Source organism: Suricata suricatta, chromosome 15, assembly GCF_006229205.1.
Source record: "Suricata suricatta isolate VVHF042 chromosome 15, meerkat_22Aug2017_6uvM2_HiC, whole genome shotgun sequence".
In the NCBI taxonomy this organism is placed as follows: Eukaryota; Metazoa; Chordata; class Mammalia; order Carnivora; family Herpestidae; genus Suricata; species Suricata suricatta.
The window spans coordinates 2,051,786-2,069,663 of NC_043714.1; the positions used below are offsets into that span (position 1 = coordinate 2,051,786).

Genomic DNA, 17,878 nt, shown 5'->3' on the forward strand with positions numbered 1-17,878 from the left:
GCTGAGAATGAACTGAGGGTTGAAGGGGAAAGGGGAGGGGGGAAAAGAGGTGGTGGTGATGGTGGAGGGCACTTGAGGGGAAGAGCACTGGGTGTTGTATGGAAAACAATTTGACAATAAAATATTATGGAAAAAAAATAAATAAAGTCCTCTCCAGCCTTGAAATGTAGGAGTGTCTCTCTTTGACCATGAAAACTATGTAGCTTCCTAGAAATCCAAAGTTGCCAAGACTGTCCGTGTAACCAGTCCTCCAGTGAAGACAGGGGTTTCATCGTCCCAGAAATCTCCCCTTTATGGTCACTCACCCACCTCGTCCTTCTCTATCACCAGCCTGGCCTCTGTCCCTGCAGACATTCATAAATAAAATTACGTTTTACATATTCTTTTATGTTTGGTTAATTTTACTCAATATAAGGTCAATGAGATTACTTTATGTTGTTGCATGCATTACCAATAGATGCATTAAAATTTTTTGTTTTCTCTATTTATAACAGTTTATTTCTCTTACCACATTTTGTAGTAGCTCAAGGTGCTGTAACAAAACACCATAGATTAGGTGGCCTACACAGCAGAAACTTATTTGCTCAGAATTCTGGAGGCTGGACGTCCGAGATCAGAGTCCCAGCAGTCAGCTCTCGACAGACCTTCTTTCTGGCTTGCAGATGGGTGCCTTCTCTCTGTTTGCTCACATGGCAGAGAGAGACTGCGATCTCTGGTGTCTTTTCTTATATGGATATTGGGAAAAGGCCCCACTCACATAAAGACCTCATTTCCCTAATCCCTCCCTTTTGGCCCTATCTCCAAGTACAGTCACATCGGGGGTTAGGGCTTCAACTAACTTTGAAGGATACAGTTCAATCCATAATACATATTAACCACCAGGGGGTTTCCAGTTTGGAGTCCAGTTTGGAGTGATTCTGAACAAAATGCTATGAACAACCTTACCCAAATCTTTTTGAGGACACATGCTTTCATTACTTTCAGATCCATTCAAGAGTTCCTAAGTTGCTAGTTCCTAAGGTGGTGTATGCTTATGATTACCAAAAAGCTACCAAATACCATTTCACAATCCAATCAATAATTTTAATAACCTCGGTTGTTCAAAGTATCCAAAAACCCTTTCAATGATCCAGACCTAATATAAGCCAGGCTAGCAAAAGTGATGTGAGTACTTTTCATTCATCTGACCTCTAAGGAAGGTACACATCTTTTCAAGTGTATTTTGGCTGCTCATATTTCTTCTGTGAGGTTCATCTTCACATCTTTGTAAATTTTATTGTTTTTTTCCAATTTTAAATTTAATTTATTTTCTAAATATTTTTGAACATTGTTATTTTGGATACAGATGGATTATCAGATATGTATATTATGAATATTTTCCCCCAAATTTTGCTTTTCTTGCACTTTAAAATGATCATGTTGAGACATGGTTTTAGAATGTGTTAGAGATTTCAATAGCCCTTATTTGGGTACATTTATTACTCAAATGTGTGGTCATTCTACTGTTTTATTTGAAAATTTCAGATATGTAATGAAATTTTCCCACGCTGGCTGGTCTGAACTCCTATGTTCCCTCCTATGCACAATCTCTATCATTTTCACTCCATTGTCAATCCAAGCAACTGCACCTGTGTGCCCACGATGACTCAGCCAAGGACCCTAGTGGAGTGCTGATAGATTTCCGTCTTTCCCTCCCCAGCTTTTGTCTTTCTCTACTAAACTGCCCCAACAGATCCAGGTAATTCAGAGCCACTACTTATGATTGCTGTCTCCTCAGTACAGTTGGATGATCACATTCTCTTTGGGTTCTATGTCTATTCACTGTTTCAACTCCAGGAAATTTTATCTATGCAGACATCCAAAGAATATATCAGCCTCAACTAATGAATTTTGCTTCTCTGAGAAATAGTGTTGTGCTTCTAATTTTGTAAGGTCTAAAATAGATGCTTTGTATATTTTGTCAGTTCCCTTACAGTTGCAGGGAAATTCAAGTACAGTTATTCTATCATAGAAGGAGGCATAAGTATCCATTTTTTAAAATATAAGTGAATATTTTAAAATATAAGTGAAAACAAGAAATTGAGAACACTAATTTGAAAAGATGTAAGAACCCCTTGTTTACGGCACAATTATTTACAACAGCCAAGACATGCAAACAAACTAAGGGCCAATCAAAGGACAAATGGATAAGGAAGATGTGGTATATATATATACATATATATACATATATATATATATGTATATATATATATGCAGTAGACTATTATGCAGCCATGAAAAAAAGAGGTCATACTTATTGAGGCAACATAGATGGAACTACAGGGTATTACACTAACTGAAATAGGTCAGACCAAGATAGACAAATATCATATGATTTCATTCATAACTGGAATCTAAGAAATGAGTAAATGAAAAGCTGAATCAGCCTTATAAATGCAGAGAACAAACTGAAGGTTGCCAGAGGTAAGGGGGCAGAGGTAGGGAAAAACGAGTGAGGGAGAGAAAGGGATACAAGCTTCTAATCCCAGAACGAATAAGTCCTGGGAATGAAAGGCACCACATTGTCAACGACCCTGTAATTCCAGTGTGGGAGAACAGGTGGTGGCCGCACTCGTGAAGAGCACAGCAGATTGTATGAACTTGTGAATCAGCGTGTTGTAACCAGAAACTAACTTAAGACTTCGTGTCAACTATACTCAAATAACATAATTAAAAATTTAAAAATAAAAGAGATAACTCACAAGAGAGCTTGATATCCTGTCCAGTCATGTGATATTAGGAAAAGGCTATTGCCTGGGGAGCTGGGGGATGCCACTTTCACCTCTCCCACCCACACACATTCATGTGCCCACGTGTCACAAGGATCCACCCTAGTAAGCCAAGCAGCGCCACACAGTGGACATGAGAGCTGTTACACCAAGCCCTAGATGACCACAAGTCTCTCTAACCTAGGTAAAGGCACAGACATCAAAATCCAAGAAGCACAGAGAACTCCCATTAATTTTAAGAAAAACCAACGAGCTACAAAGTATACCATAGTCAAATTCACAAAATACAAAGAGAAGAAAGAATTACGAGAGCAGCAAGGGGGGAAAGTCCTTAATATATAAGGGAAGACAGATCAGGTTCACAGCAGACCTGTCCACAGAAGCATGGCAGACCAGAAAGGAGTGGCAGGATATAGTCAATGGACTGAATCAGAAAAATATGCAGCCAAATATCTTTTATTCAACAATGCTGTCATTCAAAATAGGAGAGATGAAACGTTTCCCAGAAAAACAAAAACTACTAGCCCCCCAAGAAATTCTAAGGGAGAAGCTTTGAGTGGAAAAAAGATGAAACAAAACCAAAAATACAAAATGCAACAAAGACTAGAAAGGACCAGAGAACACCACCATGAACCCCAAACCTAGAGTGAACATAATGACAATAAACTCATATCTTTCAGTCCTCACTCTAAATGTCAATGGACTAAACACTCCAATCAAAAGACATAGGGTAACAGAGTGGATAAGAAAACAATATTCATCTATATGCTGTTTCTAAGAGACCCATTCTAGACCTAAAGACACATTCAGAATGAAAGTAAGAGGATGAATAACCATCTATCATGCTAAGGGTCATAAAAAGAAAGCCAGAGTAGGCATACTTATCTCAGACAGGCTAGATTTTAAACTACTGTAACAAGAGATGGAGAAGGGCATTATATCATAATTAAGGGGCCTATCCACCAAGAAGACCTAACAATTGTAAACATTTATGCTCCAAACATGTGAGATCCAAATATATAAATCAATTAAGCACAAACATAAAGAATTCACTGATAATAATTCCATAATAGTAGGGGACTTCAGCACCCCACTTACAGCACTGGACAGATCATCTAAACAGAAGATCAACAAGGAAACGATGGCTTTGAATGAAACACTGGACTGGATGGACCTAACAGATATATTAAGAACATTTCATCCTAAAGCAGCAGAATACACATTCTTCTCTAGTGCACATGGAACATTCTCCAGAATAGATCACGTACTGGGACACAAATCAGACCTCAACAAGTACAAAGAGATCAAGGTCACACCTTGCATATTTGCAGACCACAATGCTATGAAACTCAAAATCAACCACAAGAAAAATTTTGGAAAATCTATAAATTCTTGGAGACTAAAGAACATTCTACTGAAGAATGAATGGGCTAACCAGGAAGTTAAAGATGAAATTAAAAAGTACATGGAAGTCAATGAAAATTGTAACACCACAGCCTTAAACCTCTGGGACAAAGCAAAAGAAAGATTAGATAAGGAATCAGTGATATCAAAAGACAAGAACAAAAACAAAAAAAAGTAGAACAGATCAATAAAACTAGGACATGATTTTTTTGAAAGAATAAACAAAATCAATAAACCACTATTCATCTTGATCTAAAAGAAAAGGAAAGGACCCAAACAAATAAAATTAAGAATGAAAGAGTAGAGATCACAATGAATGCAGCAGAAATACAAACAATAATAAGAAAATATTATGAGCAATTATATGCCTATAATTTGGCCAGTTTGGAAGTAATGGTCAAATTCCTAAAAAATATAAACTACCAAAACTGAAGCAGGAAGAAATAAAAAGTTGAACACACCCATAACCAGTAAAGAAATTGAATCAGTAATCAAAATCTCCCAAAAAACAAAAGTCCTGGTCTGGATGGCTTTCCATGGGGAATAATACCAAACATTTAAAGAAGAGTTAACTCTTATTACTTTGAGGATGTTCCAAAAAAATAGAAATGGAAGGAAAGCTTCCAAACTCATTCTATGAAGCCAGCATTACCTTGATTCCAAAACCAAAGATTCCCCCATGAAAAGTTAAACTATAGATGAATTTCCCTGATGAACATGAATGTGAAAATCCTTAACAAGATACTAGCCAACCAGATCCAACAATACATTAAAATAATTATTCACCATGATTGATACAGTTATACCCAGGATGCAGGGCTGGTTCAGTATCCACAAATTAATCAACATGATAGATCACATCAATAAAAGAAAGGACAAGAACCACATGATCCTCTCAATAGATGCAGAGGAAATATTTGACAACATACAGCATCCTTTCTGGATAAAAACTCTCAAGAAAGTAGGAATAGAAGGATCATACCTCAAGATCATAAAAGCCATATACAAAAGACCCATGATAATATCATCCTCAATCAGGAAAAACAAAGAGCTTTCCCCCGAAGGTCAGGAACACGACAGGATGTCCACTCTCACCACTGTTATTCAACATAGTTTTTGAAGTCTTAATCTTAGCAATCAGAAAACACAAAGATTTGCTTTCAAAATAGCAAGTAGGAAGTGAAACTTTCACTCTTTGCATATGGCATGATACTGTATATGGAAAACACAAAAGACTCCACGAAAAAAAGATTCCTAGAACTGATCTACAAATTCAGAAAACTCAAAGGATATAAAATGCATAGATATAGGTTGCATTTCTATACACCAATAATGAAGCAACAGAAAGAGAAGTCAAGGTATTCATCCCATTTACAATTGCACCAAAACCCATAAAATACCTTGGAATAAACTTAACCAAAAGGGTTGTGGGAAGCGGCAGCACAGGAGGAGTGACCGGTCGAACTATATCTCCTTAGAGGGAAGTTCCCTTCTTGTCAAGGGGACGCGCCCTCCCACAAGTAGAGCAACAGCTCTCGGGACTCTTCCATGCGCCCTGCACACGTGCCCCTGATGTGGTTAAATGCTAAGGTCCGGTCAGCCCCTGACCTTTAAAAATAAGGGTCTACCACAATTCCTCCTCCTTATCCCTTGAGAGTTCTCATCCTTCCATGAGGTTGTAGGGAAGTATGCTTTAGCAAGCAGGGTCACAAGGGGGACAGTCTGGAAAATAAGGAACTTGGCCTATTTTTATGCTTTGCTTATTCAACAGTAGCTCCTGTGGTTATTGTATAAAAGCTACAAACTGCTAATAAAGAATGACACTTTTGGTGCAATGGCTCTGAGTGTCCCTCCCGTCCCCTGACTTTCTGTCTCCTCTTTCTTCCTCATTCCCTTGCTGCGGGTCTCTTTTCAGATGGTCGCGGTGGGCCGCGACAAGGGTGAAAAATCTATACACTGAAAACTAAAGAAAGCTTATGCAAGAAATTGAAGAAGAAACAAAAAAAAGTGGAAAAACTATTTCATTGTCATGGATTGGAAGAACAAATATTGTTAAAATGTTGATACTACCCAAATCAATATACATATTCAATGTAACTCCTATCAAAATAACACCAGTATTTTTCACAGACCTTGAACAAACAATCCTAAAATTTATATGGAACCAGAAAAGACCCCGAATAGCCAAAGCGATCTTGAAAATGTAAACCGAGCTGGAGGCATCACAATCCCAAAGTACAAGCTGCCTTACAAAGCTGTAATAATCAAGACAGTATGGTACTGGCACAAAAACCTCAGATCAATGGAACAGAATAGACAACCCAGAAATGGACCCACAAATGTATGGCCACCTAATCTTTGACAAGGCAGGAAATAATATATAGTGTATAAAGACAGTCTCTTCAGCAAATGGCGTTGGGAAAACTTCAGCAGCAGGCAGAAAAATGAACCCGGGCCACTTTCTTACACCATACAAAAAAATAAACTAAAAATGGATTTGAAGGACCTAAACGTAAGGCAGGAAGCCATTAAAAACCTAGAGGAGGAAGCTGGCAAAAACCTCTTTGACCTCGTCTACCTCAACTTCTTACTGAATATGTCTCCAGAGGCAAGGGAAACAGAAGCAAAAACGAACTATTGAGACCTCATCAAAATAAAAATATTCTTCCATGTGAAGAAAACCATCAGCAAAACTAAACAGCAACCGACAGAATGGGAGAAGATATTTGCAAATGACATATCAGATAAAAGGTTAGCATCCAAAATGTATAAAGTACTTATCAAATTCAACACTCAAAAAGCACATAACCCAGTGCAGAAATGGACAAAAGACATGCATTGACACTTTTCCAAAGAAGGCATCCAGATGGCCTACAGGCACATGAAAAAATGCTCAACATCACTCATCATCAGGGAAATACAAATCAGAAGCACAATGAGATACCACCTCATACCAGTCAGAATGGCTAACATTAACAACTCTGGCAACAACAGATGCAGGCAGAGATGTGGAGAAAAAGGAACAGTTTTGCACTACTAGTGAGAATGCAAACTGGTACAGCCACTCTGGAGAACAATATGGGGGTTCCTCCAAAAATAAAAATAGAACTACCTTACAGCCCAGCAATTTCACTGCTAGGTATTTATCCAAAGAATATAGGTGTGCCTTTTTGAAGGGCGCCCCACTGTTTATAACAGCACTATAGACAATAGCCAAAGTATTGGAAGAGCCCAAATGTCCATCAACAGATAAATGGGTAAAGAATATGTGGTATATATATACATACATACACATATGTATGTACATATATGTGTGTGTATGTATATATGTAAACATATATATGTACAATGGTGTATGCAAAATTAGTCAGCAAAAGACAAATATACTATGACTTCGCTCATATTTGGAAATTAACATACATAACAGATGAACATAATGGAAGGTAAGCAAAAATAATATAAAAACAGGGAGGAAGACAAAACATAGAAAATTTTAAATATAGAGAACAGACTGAGGGTTGCTGGAGGGGCTGCTTGTGGGAGGACTGGCCAAAGGGCAAGGAGCATTAAGGAAGGCACTTGGGATGACTCTCGGGTGCTATATGTAGGGGATAAATCGCTGGATTCTATTCCTGAAATCGTAATTGTGCTACATGTGAAGTAACTTGAATATAAATTTTAACAAGAGAGAAAGAGAACGGTAATATGCATACATTTGTTTACTGATTTTTTTGGCATTTTCATCTCCACTATAATGACTTCGAAGTCGGAATGCTGAGCCAAAGGGTAAATTATGTATATCTCAGGTATGTGTTATGTAACATATATAATTTTATAATGACAAATTCTCTTTCATTGGAGGTACCAGTCCATTTTGCCTTCCCACTAGTAATGTGTAAGAGTTAAACACACTTTGTGGAAAGCACATTTATGTTTTGAAAGAGATAATGAAAAGGCAAATTATAGAATAAGAAGGAAATATCTTGGCAAATTCCTTTCCATTAGTTACCGACAATGATACCCATTAGTGGCCATCGTCTTGTTGAAATAACGTGTGTTCAAATCTTTGTTTTTAAATTAAATAAATGAGTCATCTAGAAGAATAAAATTTTAGAAACTTTTTCTTAGATACCATGCATTTCTAGTTAAGCTAAAATTCTTAAAAGCTTTTGCTTTTGCTAATGTCTACCTAACATTTAGAAGAATATTTAAATAAATTCCTCCAAGGGGCATGGACAGCAGATTCTTCATGTGTAGGTGAGCGTTTTTAAGGATTACTCCACCAAATTTTACTTTGCTGTTGCATTCTACCATAGCAATCAGATTTTTGTCAGCCCCAATAATTATTCAGCTTTGACTTTCTTATATCTCTCTATTCGTATTCCTCATAATTAGGAAGCAGCTGTTTCTCGCCTCTGACAGCAACGGTCAGCTGCAGACGGGACATTGATGTTGGAGGAAAATGACAGACTGCTTAATGTCAGTGACTGAGCACCGCAGCGAGGAGGCTTACAGAGATGCAGTATCTACATTTTACATCTGAACCTTATAATTGGCTCATTTCTGACTTACTAGTCCAAGGGGACTTACAATTTATTTTAGAATAAAACCTTGAATACATGACTAGACATAGCTATAGCTGTATCTCATGCTCTTTCTGTACCAAAATCAAATAATAATAATCAAACATTTTGTTTAAGGCAAGATGTATTATTAACAAATAGATTTGCCAGATTATTTACTCCACAGTTTCCTTTTATATTACAAAAAACTATTCTAAATTAGGCAATACATAATGAAGGTTTATATATCATTAACTCCAGCCTAAATTCTAAATTAAGAAGAGATGGTTTCTAGAGCTTTCCTTTAGAAAGTTACTTAGTTTTGAATTTAGAAGAGTAAGAGACACACAAGGAAGAGAGTCTTGGGGACAGATGGATGATGGTTCTATAATTACAAAGCTTCAACTGTGTATTTGATTTCAAATGATATATAAAATTTTAGTTAATATGATTTAAAGTGTAGAAAATGTGAACTCAATTGAAACAAACATCTGAAAGTGCTAGTTCCTTACAAGTTATATAATTGATTTTTTTTCCATTTTCTGAAGAAGTACCAATGATTTATGGCACATGAAAATAGAGAAGAAATAAAATAAACTAGGTAACATTCAACTTAGAGATATTATGAGAGAGGAAATATGTAAAGATACCTGCTCAAGTTAAATTCCTGATTGTGTATTCTGTATTATTACATAAATTAATAATGTTGGAAACAATTCGGTTAAAAACAATCTTTTTAAAAAATTAGAGCACAATAACTCAAGCATTTTCAAATAATCCAAATATAAGACATTTTGAGGGGAAGCATTTTATACTGACTTACCTTCTGTCACTATATCTGGTATTTAGGAGGGCAGTGAAGAATTTCCCAGAAAAGATGCAGTTCCCTTATTTCAAATAAAAAGGACGATAAATTTGCATAGGTCTTGTTAAGTTTTACTTCTGTACCACCTCCACGGGGCAGAAACCACTTCACCTCATCCCAACCAGGATGCAAATTCTTATAGGTCTCTGGATTCAGCATTTCTGAGCAGAGGAAAATCATCGGTTGAAACAGCTATCAAGGACCGTGACTTTATTCCTACATGTATTGTTTCAATGCCACATCCTCATATTTACGGAAAAAAGAGTAGGTACTGGCACCCAGAAAGCAAGAACATGTAGACTCAAAAAACCTTTTGTGAAGGTGGAAAATACAAGCCAACTTTATAGACCATTTTATCTTCAGCTGACCAATATGCCTTTTATAAGTTATTTAGAAGCATTCCAGTCCATTTGATGTAGTTAAGCCCTCTAGCATGCAAAAACAAAGTTAAACTAAAACCCCAAGCCGATGACAATCAATATGGTGGCATCCCAACTGAACTCCAATACAAGAGAAGAAAAACAGATACTGTGAATATTGCTTGTAGAAATGTGAAGATGCTGAAACTCATCTTCTAAGTGAGCAACACAGAAACTGCACGGAGTAATCACTATGAAGTTGTTGATGATACTGTATCTAAGTTAATTTTTCACTTTGTGGAATATGAAAGGGACATGCCTGAAAAGAAAATGATAAAATACAGTATTTTATAGAAATCCCTTTCTCCTGTTACAGCAACTGTTCTGAAAAAGTCTTGATCCAAAAGAAAAGCTAGAAATGCAGCATATTCCTCAGAAAGACTTCAGAGAAAATAATGTGGAAGGAATTAAGCAGAGTTTCCTATAAAAAGGAACTCAGGAAACTGAGAAAAAGCTTGTTTTTATTTCAGAATGCATCCTTGACCCTTCAAGTGAATTGAGAGGATTTGATGAGAAAGCTGCTAGTAAATGTTCCATGTTACATCCAGCTGGAAATGACATAAAGCTACATTTTACACATCGATGCCCACATGAAAATAAACAGAGTTGTAGTATGAAGATACATTAATAATAAATGAAAATGATTTAGAAGAACTAAGGCTAGATCACTGCCCATGTAGGCTACAGGCATCTCTACAAGTTTCTTACATTAATACAGATAATTCTGCATCTCGACCAAAACAAAAGTCAGATACTGTGCTTTCCCCAGCAAAGGATCTGAAGGAAAAGGGTCTTCATCCTTTGGTCATGATTCTGATCTGTTAGCAGTAAACCATTCACAGGAGCATCTAACAGTTCAGGCAGACTCCAACCTGAAATCCTCTTGAGGAGCGCAATGAATATGACAATCAGGAATATGGATAGTTTACCTTTTGGTAAGATCCATCAGAAAGTCAAAATATTATTAGAAATAAATAAGAACATCTGGAACCAAGTGTGGTATTATATAAGGACAGAACTGAATTTCTTTATATACGAGAAGAGAAGACAATTGGCACCTCACCGGTACAATCTCTACTGGACTCATTTCAGACTAGTGAACTGAAGCCAGAAGTTTTGGGTTTCACAAGTTACACTGAAAGCAGTGGTAGGTGGGATGTTTTAGATATTTGGAAAGAGGAAACTTTAAATATTTGTTGTCAATGTTTTTTCTTCCCCTTCAACTTCTACATATGTTGGCCTTTTAAACTTAAAAAATAAATTGAGGTGGTTAAGCATCCAACTTTGGCTCAGCTCATGGTTTTGTGGTTCATAAGTTCAAGCCCCGTATCAAGCTCTATGCTGACAGCTCAGAGGTTAGACCCTGCTTTGGATCCGTGTATCCCTCTCTGTCCCTCCTCCGGTTTTGCGCTCTCTTCCTTTCTCTCTCTCTCTCTCTCTCTCTCTCTCAAAATTAAATAATCATAAATAAATAAATAAATAAATAATTGATTTTCAGAGGTGAAAAAAATTCAGGAAACTACCATTGATGTAATCCTATCAGTCAACATCCAGACTTTATAAATATTTTTCCAGTTGACAAATGAACAAATGCATTCAAAATTTTTCATTTTTTTAAATTAGCATTTAAGATTTTTGTTATGTTTTGAGGCATTTACAATTATACTAATAAAGATTGCTTGGAGTAATAATTTATACATGGTCTCCTCACATGCATCAAGGGAAAAGATTATTACTAACTCTGGCTAACTGAAACTGTCAATCCACATGTATTTTATTTCCAAATGACAATGTTTTTATTTTATTTAGTCTAACTAACCCACACTCAAGTTTTGGGAGATTAAGAGTCCTCGATAAATAGTCCCTGTTTTAACCTGAAGCCTCAACACACAGACAGATAGAAAAAGATGAAACAGAGAGCAAAAGGTTACTTCCAGAACTGATGACGACTGGACAGGAGAATATAGGCTGAGGTCTATTAGTCAATGAAGATTCCTAATAAATACCTGAGAATTAGGAAAGCCCAGCACACTTCCCAGGCGAAGTGGGACAACCACACGTAGTTTTCTAAGAGAGAAGCTTCTATTGAAATGTCACATGGTCTTTCAAATCCAAAAGGGCTATGAATGAAATACTTCGAACAAATCTTCCAATGAAAGGACTACATATTTTAGAAAACATTTATTTTAATTTTAATTACTTCCCAAACCAAAAATACAAGCAATTAAACACTAATGAAACTTGGCACTGATGAAGAGCAAATAAGTGGATTTGAAGATAAACCAAAAATATTTAGCCAATGGAGAGTAAAATATATAGAATAAAACATGCAAAACAGAATCTGTTTTTGAGGTTTGACTATTGACACTTTCAAGCCCCATTTCTACCCAATTCCTTTTTGCCCCATAACCCACCAGGCTGATTGGAAAGCCCAGGAGCTCTTTCCCCTATGCTGAATAGGAACTACAAATAATGCATATTGTTCTTGGGAATCCTAAGGTCAGTCCAGTCCTCACTGTAAGAAAAGTGCTCCTGGTACCTGTCTTCACTCAAGGCAGTTTTGATCAGCCTGGGAATAACCATGTTCTCCACAGAGTGTCTCATGATATGATGGGTAAATCTCTCCATATCTTCTGATTTAGATGTGACATTATCTGTTTTGACATCTGAACCAAGTTTGAGTAGAGGGAAGAGGAGATTGATTCTGCTTTTCATGGGGCAAATAAAAGATACATTAAAAAGAATATACCTTTTATGCAAGAGAAACCATACAAGTCTAACAGGTCCTACTGAAGTCCCAAAGTTATGTTGTAAACCATCTTTTTCCCATTGGATTTAGTAACAATTTTTCAATCATTTCATGCATAACACAACTTTTTAAAGGGATTATTCCTCAAATTTATTGTCCCCAAATTATTTCATTACATTTCCATAAGAATGTAAACTTGGACATTATCAGAAATTACCATAATATTACTATATTTTTACCCTCCTCATTATCAGAATGGTCTTTACTAGCTATATTTTTGAGATATGTTTTTTGTATAGTTGAAAATGCAGCAGGTGTTTTAAAATTAAGCTGCTAATTGTTCCATCGCATGCCATCATTTAAAAATAATGGTCCTAGGGGTGCCTGTGTGGCTTAGTCGGCTGAGCATCTGTTAATTTTGCACATGTCATGACCTCACAGTTTGTGGGTTTGAGTCCCATGTTGGGTTCTGTGCTGACTGTGCAAGGCCTGCTTGCGGTTCTACTCTCTCTCTGCCCCTCTCTGGCTCGTGAATTCTCAATCTCTCTCTCTCTCTCTCCCTCTCAATAATAAATTAAAAAGTAAATATTTAAAAAATTAAAATTAAAAAAATGATCATACAATAAAAACCTGGTTATTAATCAGAACTTTTTTTATAGCATGAAATTATAACCTCACTCTTTTCCAGCTGAATGACGTGGTATAACTAACCTAGACCAAGTGAAACATTTTTTAAATATAGTTTATTGTCAAGTTATTTTCCATATAACACCCAGTGCTCATCCCCACAAGTACCTTCCTCCATCCATCATCCCCTTCCCCTTTCTCCCTCCCACTTCAGCCCTCAGTTTGTTTTCAGTATTCAAGAGTCTCTCATGGTTTTCCTCCCTCCCTCTCCCTAACTCTTTACCCTCTTCCCCTCCCCATGGTCCTCTGTTAAGTTTCTCTTGTTAGATTTATGAGCAAAAACATGTGGTATCTGTCCTTCTCTGCCTGATTTATTTCACTTAGCATGACATCCTCGAGCTCCATCCATATTGCCGCAAATGAACAGATTTCATTCTTTCTCATTGCCATGTAGAACTCCATTGTATATATAAACCACATCTTCTTGATTCATTCATCAGTTGATGGACATTTAGGCTCTTTCCATGATTTGGCTATTGTTGAAAGTGCCACTATGAACATTGGGGTACATGCGTCTCTAAATATCTGTACTTATGTATGCCTTGGATAAATCCCTACCAGTGTTATTAATGGGTCATAAGGGAGTTCTATTGTTAATTTTTTGAGGAACCTCTACACTGTTTTCCAGAGTGGCTGTACCAGTTTACATTCCCAACAACAGTGTTGGAGGGGACCTGTTTCTCCACATCATCACCAGCATCAATAGTTTCCTGATTTATTCATTTAAGCCAGTTGAACTGGCATGAGGTAGTATCACAATGTGGTTTTGATTTGTATTTCCCTAATGATGAGTGATGCTGAGCATAGTTTCAAGTGTCTGTTGGCCATCTGGATGTCCTCTTTAGAGAAGTGTCTGTTCATGTCTTCTGCCCATTTCTTCACTGGATTATTTGTTTTTTTGGTGTGGAGTTTGGTGGGTTCCTTGTAGATTTCAGACACTAGTCTTTTATCTGATATGTCATTTACAACTATCTTTTCCCATTCCATTGGTTGCCTATTAGTTTTCTTGATTGTTTCCTTTGCAGTGCAGAAGCTTTTTATCTTGATGAGGTCCCAATAGTTCATTTTTGCTCTTGATTCCCTTGTGTTGGGGATGTGTCAAGTAGGAAATGGTTGCATTTGATGTTAAGGAGGTTGTGTTCTGCTTTCTCCTTCAGAGTTTCAATGTTTTTCTGTCTCACATTCAGGTCCTTCATCCATTTTGAGTTTGTTTTTGTATATGGTGTAAGAAAGTGTTCTAGATTCATTCTTCTGCATGTTGCTGTCCAGTTCTACCAGCACCACCTGTTAAAGAGGCTGTCTTTTTTCCATTGAATACTCTTTCCTGCTTTGTCAAAGATTAATTGGCCATACATTTGTGGGTCCAGTTCTGGGTTCTCTATTCTATTCCATTGATTGGTCTATGTGTTTGTTTTTGTGCCAATACCATACTGTCTTGATGATGACAGCTTTGTAAGAGACTAAAGTCTGAGATTGTGATGTCTCTCATTTTGGTTTTCTTCTTAAATATTACTTTGGCTATTCAGGGTCTTTTGTGGTTCCATACAAAATTTAGGATAGGTAGTTCTAGCTTAGAGAAGATGCTGGTGCAATTTTGATTGAGATTGCATTGAATGTGTAGATTGCTTTTGGTAATAATGACTTTTTAACAATGTTTATCCTTCCAACCCATGAGCATTTAATACTTTTCCATTTCTTTGTGTCTTATTCAATTTCCTTCATAAGATTTCTATAGGTTTCAGTATACATTCCTTTTACTTTTTTGGTTAGGTTTATTCCAAAGTATTTTATGCTGTGTGTGTGTGTGTGTGTGTGTGTGTGTGTGTGTGTGTGTGTGAAATTGTGAATGGGGTGTTTCTTTATTTCCCTTTCTCTTGTTTCATTATTGGTGTATAAAAATGCAACTGATTTCTGTACATTGATTTTGTACCCAGCACCATCGCTGAATTTCTGCATCAGTTCTAGAAGGCTTCTGGTGGAGTTGTTTGGGTTTTCCATGTAGAGTATCATGTCATCTGTGAAAAGTGAACATTTGACTTCATCTTTGCCAATTCTGATGCCTTTTATTTTTTTTTGTTGTCTGACTGCTGATGGTAGGACTTCCAGCACTACGTTAAACAACAGTGGTGAGTCTGAACATCCTCGTCATGCTCCTAATACCAGGTAGAAAGCCCTCAATTTTCCCCATTGAGGATGATATTAGCTGTAGGCTTTTCATAAATGACTTTTATGATGTTTACATAAGTTCCTTCTATTCCAACTTTCTGGAGGGCTTTTATTAAGAAAGGGTGCTGTATTTTGTCAAATGCTTTTTTTGTATCCATAGACAGGATCATATGGTTCTTATCTTTTCTTTTGTTAATGTGATGCATCACGTTGATGGATTTGTGAATATTGAATGAGCCCTGTAGCCCAGGAATGAATCCCACTTGATCTTGGTGGATAATTCTTTTTATATGCTATTGAATTGGATTTGCTAGTATCTTGTTGAGAATTTTTGCATCTGTATTCATTAAGGATACTGGCCTGTAGTTCTCTTTTTTTGTTGTTGTTGAGTCTCTGACTGGTTTGGAATCAAAGTGATGCTGGCTTCATAGAATGAGTTCAGAAGTTTATCTTCTATTTCTATTTTTGGAATAGCTTGAGAATAGGTATTGACTGCTTTAAGTGTCTGGTAGAATTCCCCGGGGAAGCCATCTGGCCCGTGGCTCTTATTTGTTGGGAGATTTATGATAACTGATTTGATTTCTTCACTGGTGATGGGTATGTTCAGATTTTCTATCTCATCCCATTTGAATTTTGGTAGTGCCTGTGTGTTTGAGAATTTGTCCATTTCTTCTAGATTGTCCAGATTGTTGGCATATAATTTTTCATAGAATTCCCTGATGATTGCTTGTATTTCTGAGAGAATGGTTGTAATAGATCAATTTTCATTCATTATTTTGTCTGCTTGAGTGTTCTCTCTTTTCTTTCTGTGGAGCCTGGCTAGAGGTTTATCAATCTTTTTTTTTTATTAAAAAAAAACAATAGCTCTTTGTTTCATTGATCTGTTCAACTGTTGTGTGTGTGTGTGTGTGTGTGTGTGTGTGTGTGTGTGTGTTCTATATGCTTTATTTCTGCCCTGATGTATATTATTTCTCTTCTGCTGGATTTGGATTGCTCTTGCTATTCCCCTTCTAGTTCTTTTAGGTGTTCTGTTAGATTTTGAATTTGCATCTTTTCCAGATTCTTGAAATAGGCCTAGATTGCAATACACTTTCCTCTTAGGACTGCCTTTGCTGCATCCCAGAGGGTTTGAATTGTATTTTCATTTTCATTTGTTTCCATATATTCTTTAATTTCTTCTCTAATTGCCTGATTGGCCTAATCATTCTTTAATAGAATGGGCTTTAGCTTCCATGTTTTTGGAGGTTTTCCAGACATTTTTTATGGTTGATTTCAAGTGTCATAGTGTTGTGATCTGAGAGTGTGCATGGTATGATCTCACTTCATTTATATTTATGGAGGGCTGCTTTATGATCCAATATGTAATCTTGGAGAATGTACCATGTGCACTCAAGAAGAAAGTGAATTCCCTAGCCTCAGGATGTAGAGTTCTAAATATATCTGTCAGATCCATCTTTTCCAATGTGTTGTTCAAGTCCATTTTTTCTTTAGTGATTTTCTGTCTGGTTGCTCTATCCATTGCTGTAATTGGAGTATTAAAATCCCTTGCAATTAGCACATTTTTATTGATAAGATTGTTTCTGTTTGTAATTAATTGTTTCATGTATTTGGTTGTTCCGAATTTGGTGCCTAGATGTTTATAATTGTTAGCTCTTCCTGATTGAGAGACCCTGAAATTATTATATAATGTCCTTCCTCTGATATAATTATGGCTACTGTGGCTTTCTTTTGACTTCCAGTCACATGATAGATATTTCTGCATTCCTTTACTTTCAATCTGAAGGTGTCTTTAGGTCTAAAATGAGTGTCTTGTAGACAGCAAATAGATGGATTTCGTTTTTATCCATTCTGCTACCCTATGCCATTTGATTGGAGCATTAATCCATTTTCATTCAGCTTTATTATTGAAAAATATGGGTTTTGAGTCATTGTGTTTTCTGTGGGGTTCATCCTTGTAGTGGTATCTCTGGTACCTTGTATTCCTTGTAACATTTCCCTCGTAGAGTCTCTCTTAGGATTTATTGTAGGGTTGGTTTGATGGTGATGAATTCTCTCAATTTTTCTTTATTTGGGAAAACCTTTATCTCTTCTTCTATTTTGTTTTTTTTAAATATTTTTTTGTTTTTATTTATTTTTTTCCATAATATTTTATTGTCAAATTGTTTTCCATACAACACCCAGTGCTCTTCCCCTTAAGTGCCCTCCACCATCACCACCACCTCTTTTCCCCCCTCCCCCTTCCCCCTCAACCCTCAGTT

General features: G+C 36.6%; 1 pseudogene; it reads left to right on the forward strand.

Moving 5' to 3' along the window:
- Positions 1-17,878, forward strand: part of LOC115279442 — a 49,644-nt pseudogene that overhangs the window by 20,318 nt on the left and 11,448 nt on the right.